This window comes from Hipposideros armiger, unplaced genomic scaffold, assembly GCF_001890085.2.
Source record: "Hipposideros armiger isolate ML-2016 unplaced genomic scaffold, ASM189008v1 scaffold_94, whole genome shotgun sequence".
Taxonomy (NCBI): domain Eukaryota; kingdom Metazoa; phylum Chordata; class Mammalia; order Chiroptera; family Hipposideridae; genus Hipposideros; species Hipposideros armiger.
In genome coordinates this window covers 226,828-233,163 of record NW_017731444.1, presented here as the reverse complement: position 1 = coordinate 233,163, position 6,336 = coordinate 226,828, and positions in this window count along the sequence as shown.

Here is a 6,336-nt window from a genome sequence, read left to right as displayed (position 1 = left end):
ATCATAGATGCCAAAAAGTCATTCAGAAATCAGTACCTGAAAAGAACCCTCATAATTAACCAGAACGGTTGAAATTAAGATTCAATAGTTTGTGCTACCTTGACATATGGTGAAAGCAGGAGGGCCTCGAATGGCTTAAGGGAAAGTTGCCCTAGCCAAATAATCCTTATCAAAAGGACCAGGTGCAGCTTCTACTTATCTCTGAGTAGTGGGTTTTAGTTCTCTGCCAGTTGGCAGAATTATTCCAACAAGCCAATTGCATCTCCTGCAGGAACCAGGGGACACCTCACCCTCTTACTGCTACAAAGCATGCCCCCCACAGCCTCTAGTTGTTCTATAATAACAAATGCAACACCTGTGTGGCTTATGATATCCTCCTCCCCTGAGCTGTGAGGATATGTAAATTATAAACTGCTGTCAAACTCACCTGTTCAGTGTCAGGTATTGTGTCTAGCTACTCCCAGAACCTTAGGGTGGAAATCCTCCTTCACCAATGGAGTAAGGGAAGGTGATTAAAACAAGAATCTATCATCTCAATAAAGCTGGGAAAATAAAGAAGCAGCAAAAGTCTATCAGATTAGGCCGGCTGAGTAGCGCATTGGTTAGGAGTTGGCTTGGGACGCCAGCTCTGAGTAGCAGGGTCCCGGTTAGGATCCCACATGAGGGCCAGTGATGCTGCGCCCTCTACAGTTAAGATGGTGAACAACAGCTCGACCTGGAGCTGGGCTACCATGAGTGGCCGTCCAATGGCTGGGAAGTGACTGCCTCACCTTGGAAGAGTGCAGTAATAATACCAACATGGGCCAGTGGAGCAACGTCCTCCACAACTAGACTGAAGAACAAAAGGACAGCAACGTGTCTGTTCCCCTTCCCCAATTCTATTCCCCTCCCCCAATTCCCCAATAAAATCTTCAAAAAAGTTTATCAGATTGACAAAAACAAAAAGATTGATGATATCCCATATCGGTGAGGCTGTAGGGAAACAGGAACTCTGTTTTTGAGAATATAAATTGGTACCTTTTCGGAGTACAGTTTGGTATATATAAAAATATAAAATATGTATTTCCTTTGACTCAGCAATTCCACTTCTGGGAAGAAATGCCATCACAAGTAATATGACACATGCATGAGAATAGTCACTGTTGTACTGATTTAGTAACAAAACAAAAAACAAACAAAAAAACTAAATACATCTTTTAATGGAAGATTAAATGAATCACAATGCATCCAATGCAATGTAACCATAGAAAGCTATTTAAAAGAATGACATGGATGTCTGTATTGACATAGAAAGGTGACTATATTAAGTGAAAAAAGCAAGTGGCAGAATTGTATGTATGCATACCACTCAACTTTTCTATTATTTCAAAAAGTATATATTCATGCATACAAGTCTGGAAAGATACACATCAAACTAACAGTAGCTACCTTGAGATGGTGGGATTGCAAGGTGTAAGGCAAGAAGGGACTCTAGGCACCTCTGTAATGTTTGCATTTTTTTCAATAAGCATGTATGACTTTTGTAAAAACAGATAAAGAAGTTTGCTTAAAAGAATAAACTGGTGAGTAAGCTTTGAACATAAACAGCAGACTATTAAGATATTAAATATTTGTTCAAAAATCCCTGCCCCAATGGAGTTTGCATTCTAGTGGGAGGAGACAATAGTAAAATATATAATAGATTAGAAAGTGGTAAGTACTAAGAAGTTGAGATTTCTGGGTGATCCCAATTCTGGATAAGGTAGAACACCTCACTGAGGAGGTGAAATTCAAGTTACAGACTTGGGGGGGGGGTGTAAGCCAAGTGTAAATCTGGATGTTTCTAGGAAGCAATCATTTTAACTATAATAAAATGAGCTCTTCTTTTTCCAAGATGTTTTTGTTTTGTTGCACTAAAGCTTCCAAACAGAAAAAGCTACATAAACATTATTTTAATAAGATCAATAACTACAAAAGGAATTGAAAATTTATCTTTTTAAATAGCACTATCCCTAGATTGTTTTATGGCTAAGTTCTACCCAATCTATCATTCCAAATCATAGGAAAAGATAAAAAGTTCCCAAATTCACTTTATAAAGGTATAATCACCTTAATGCCAAAATCTGACAAATGATATAAACAGAAAATCGTGATTGAATTATCCGTCTTCTCCACTAGTTTGTAGCATCTGTGTAGACAGAATCCTTTTCTAAAATTCCATATCTCCATCTTAATATTCTGCTAAGCAGAATGATGGCCCCCAGAGATGTCCAAGTCCTAATTCCCAGAACCTATGACTACATTAGGTTACATGGCAAAGAAGAATTAAGATTGTAGATAGAATCAGTTTTCTATTCAGATAACCTTAAAACAGGCAGATTATCCCAGATTACCTAGATGGGCCCAATGTAAATACAGGGTCCTTAAAAGTGGAAGAGGAGGGCCGGCTGAGTGGCGCATTGGAACGCCAGCTCTGAGCAGCAGGGTCCCAGTTCGGATCCCACATGAGGGCCAGTGACACTGCGCCCTCTAAGATGGTGAACAACAGCTCGACCTGGAGCTGGGTTGCCATGAGTCGGCGGTGATGGTGTAGGCTGCAGCGGGGCTGGCCGGCAGCTGGTGTGAGCTTTCGTGAACGGCCGTCCAAGGGCCGGCGAGCAACTGCCTCACCCAGCAAGAGCACAATAATAATACCAACATGGTGGGCTGACCAAGTGACTCAGTTGGTTAAGAGTGCGAGCTCTGAGCAACAGGGCCGCCTGTTCAATTCCCACATAAGCCAGTGATGCTGTGCCCCATCTGAGCTGTCGCTGAGTTGCCAACACGTGGCAGGATGGCTCAGCTGGTGTAACAACAAGATTGCCTGTTTGATGGTGGGCTATGCCCACCTGCAACTAAGANTTCTGGGAAGAAATGCCATCACAAGTAATATGACACATGCATGAGAATAGTCACTGTTGTACTGATTTAGTAACAAAACAAAAAACAAACAAAAAAACTAAATACATCTTTTAATGGAAGATTAAATGAATCACAATGCATCCAATGCAATGTAACCATAGAAAGCTATTTAAAAGAATGACATGGATGTCTGTATTGACATAGAAAGGTGACTATATTAAGTGAAAAAAGCAAGTGGCAGAATTGTATGTATGCATACCACTCAACTTTTCTATTATTTCAAAAAGTATATATTCATGCATACAAGTCTGGAAAGATACACATCAAACTAACAGTAGCTACCTTGAGATGGTGGGATTGCAAGGTGTAAGGCAAGAAGGGACTCTAGGCACCTCTGTAATGTTTGCATTTTTTTCAATAAGCATGTATGACTTTTGTAAAAACAGATAAAGAAGTTTGCTTAAAAGAATAAACTGGTGAGTAAGCTTTGAACATAAACAGCAGACTATTAAGATATTAAATATTTGTTCAAAAATCCCTGCCCCAATGGAGTTTGCATTCTAGTGGGAGGAGACAATAGTAAAATATATAATAGATTAGAAAGTGGTAAGTACTAAGAAGTTGAGATTTCTGGGTGATCCCAATTCTGGATAAGGTAGAACACCTCACTGAGGAGGTGAAATTCAAGTTACAGACTTGGGGGGGGGGTGTAAGCCAAGTGTAAATCTGGATGTTTCTAGGAAGCAATCATTTTAACTATAATAAAATGAGCTCTTCTTTTTCCAAGATGTTTTTGTTTTGTTGCACTAAAGCTTCCAAACAGAAAAAGCTACATAAACATTATTTTAATAAGATCAATAACTACAAAAGGAATTGAAAATTTATCTTTTTAAATAGCACTATCCCTAGATTGTTTTATGGCTAAGTTCTACCCAATCTATCATTCCAAATCATAGGAAAAGATAAAAAGTTCCCAAATTCACTTTATAAAGGTATAATCACCTTAATGCCAAAATCTGACAAATGATATAAACAGAAAATCGTGATTGAATTATCCGTCTTCTCCACTAGTTTGTAGCATCTGTGTAGACAGAATCCTTTTCTAAAATTCCATATCTCCATCTTAATATTCTGCTAAGCAGAATGATGGCCCCCAGAGATGTCCAAGTCCTAATTCCCAGAACCTATGACTACATTAGGTTACATGGCAAAGAAGAATTAAGATTGTAGATAGAATCAGTTTTCTATTCAGATAACCTTAAAACAGGCAGATTATCCCAGATTACCTAGATGGGCCCAATGTAAATACAGGGTCCTTAAAAGTGGAAGAGGAGGGCCGGCTGAGTGGCGCATTGGAACGCCAGCTCTGAGCAGCAGGGTCCCAGTTCGGATCCCACATGAGGGCCAGTGACACTGCGCCCTCTAAGATGGTGAACAACAGCTCGACCTGGAGCTGGGTTGCCATGAGTCGGCGGTGATGGTGTAGGCTGCAGCGGGGCTGGCCGGCAGCTGGTGTGAGCTTTCGTGAACGGCCGTCCAAGGGCCGGCGAGCAACTGCCTCACCCAGCAAGAGCACAATAATAATACCAACATGGTGGGCTGACCAAGTGACTCAGTTGGTTAAGAGTGCGAGCTCTGAGCAACAGGGCCGCCTGTTCAATTCCCACATAAGCCAGTGATGCTGTGCCCCATCTGAGCTGTCGCTGAGTTGCCAACACGTGGCAGGATGGCTCAGCTGGTGTAACAACAAGATTGCCTGTTTGATGGTGGGCTATGCCCACCTGCAACTAAGATTGAACTTGGCACCTTGAGCTGAGCTGCCACCCGGATGGCTCAGTGGATAGAGCGTGTGCTCTTAATAACAAGGCTGCTGGTTCATCTCCCGCATGGGATGGTGGCTACACCCACCCGCAACTAAGATTGAACACAGCACCTTGAGCTTAGAAGCCACGAGCTGCCAACAGGAAGCCAGATGGAGACTGGCACCCTCCACAACGAAGGTTGAAGAACAACAACTTGGCTGGTCCCCTTCCCCAATTCCCCAACACTGTTCCCCTCCCTCAATTCCCCAATAAAATCTTTAAAAAAAAACCAAACCAACATGGGCCAGTGAAGTGACGTCCTTCAAAACTAGACTGAAGAACAAAAGAACAGCAACTTCTCTGTTCCCCTTCCCTGATTCCCCAATAAAATCTTAAAAAAAAAAAAAGTGGAAGAGGAAGGCAGAAGAGAGGAGGGGGAGATGTGATTATGAAAGAATGGTTAGAGATGCAACATAGCAAGCTTTACAGGTGGAGGAAGGGGGCTGTGAGCTAAGGAATGTGGTAAACTTGAAAATGGAAAATAGCTTCCAAAGGGAACTCAACGAGACCTTGATTTTAGCCCAGTAAGACCCGTGTTGAACTTCTAACCTACAGAACTTTAAGATAATAAATTTGCACTGTTTTATGCCACTAAACGTGGGAATTTGTTACCGCAACACTAGAAACTAATGCAAGCACAAAATAGATGCTCCACATTCATTTGTTGAATGATTCATGAAATTGCAAAAACCCTGGGTCTATAGATAAATGGGTAAAAGACAGAAAAAAATTCATTCACAGAATACAAATGGCCAATAAGCAGTTGAAAACATCACCAGCCCCGCTGATACTGAAGGGATGCAAATCCAAATCGAATTAGCAGACTACTATGATCCTTTGGGATCCTACCCACCAAGTTATCCAGAAGACAACTTGGGGCTTCTTCTCTGGGATGACTCAGCAATCCCAGTAACCTCCAGACACCAAACTGGGGGACAGACAAGGCACTTAATTTTTAAAAAAGATTTTATTGGGGAATTGGGGGAGGGGAACAGACAAGTTGCTGTCTTTTTAGTTCTTCAGTCTAGTTGTAGAGGACGTCGCTTCACTGGCCCATGTTGGTATTGTGATCATTGCGCTCTTCCCAGGTGAGGCAGTCGCTCGCCGGCCATTGGACGGCTGCTTACGGCGGCTCACACCGGCTGCTGGCTGCCAGTCACTCACGGTAGCTCATGGCAGCCCATTGCAGCAGGGGCTGCAGCCTACTCTGTCGCTGGTGACTCATGGCAGCCCAGCTCTAGGTCGAGCTGTTGTTCACCATCTTAGCTGTTGTTCACCATCTTAGAGGGCACAGCGTCACTGGCCCTCATGTGGGATCCAAACTGGGGCCCTGTTGCTCAGAGCTGGCATCTCAAGCCAACTCTTAACCAATGCGCCACTCAGCTGGCCCCAGACAAGGCACTTTAATCCATGCTAGAGTTTGGATGCTTTAACTAAAGCTTTTTACAGTTGCACTTGCTTTATGAGGAAGTAAAAACTTTGGGAATTGGGCCAAAAATTCCTGGGAATAACCAGTAAAGGTATTGGAGGTTATCTAAACCAATATAAAACTGTAACTGAAATGTTTATGATCCAAGTATGCTGGGGTGTTTTA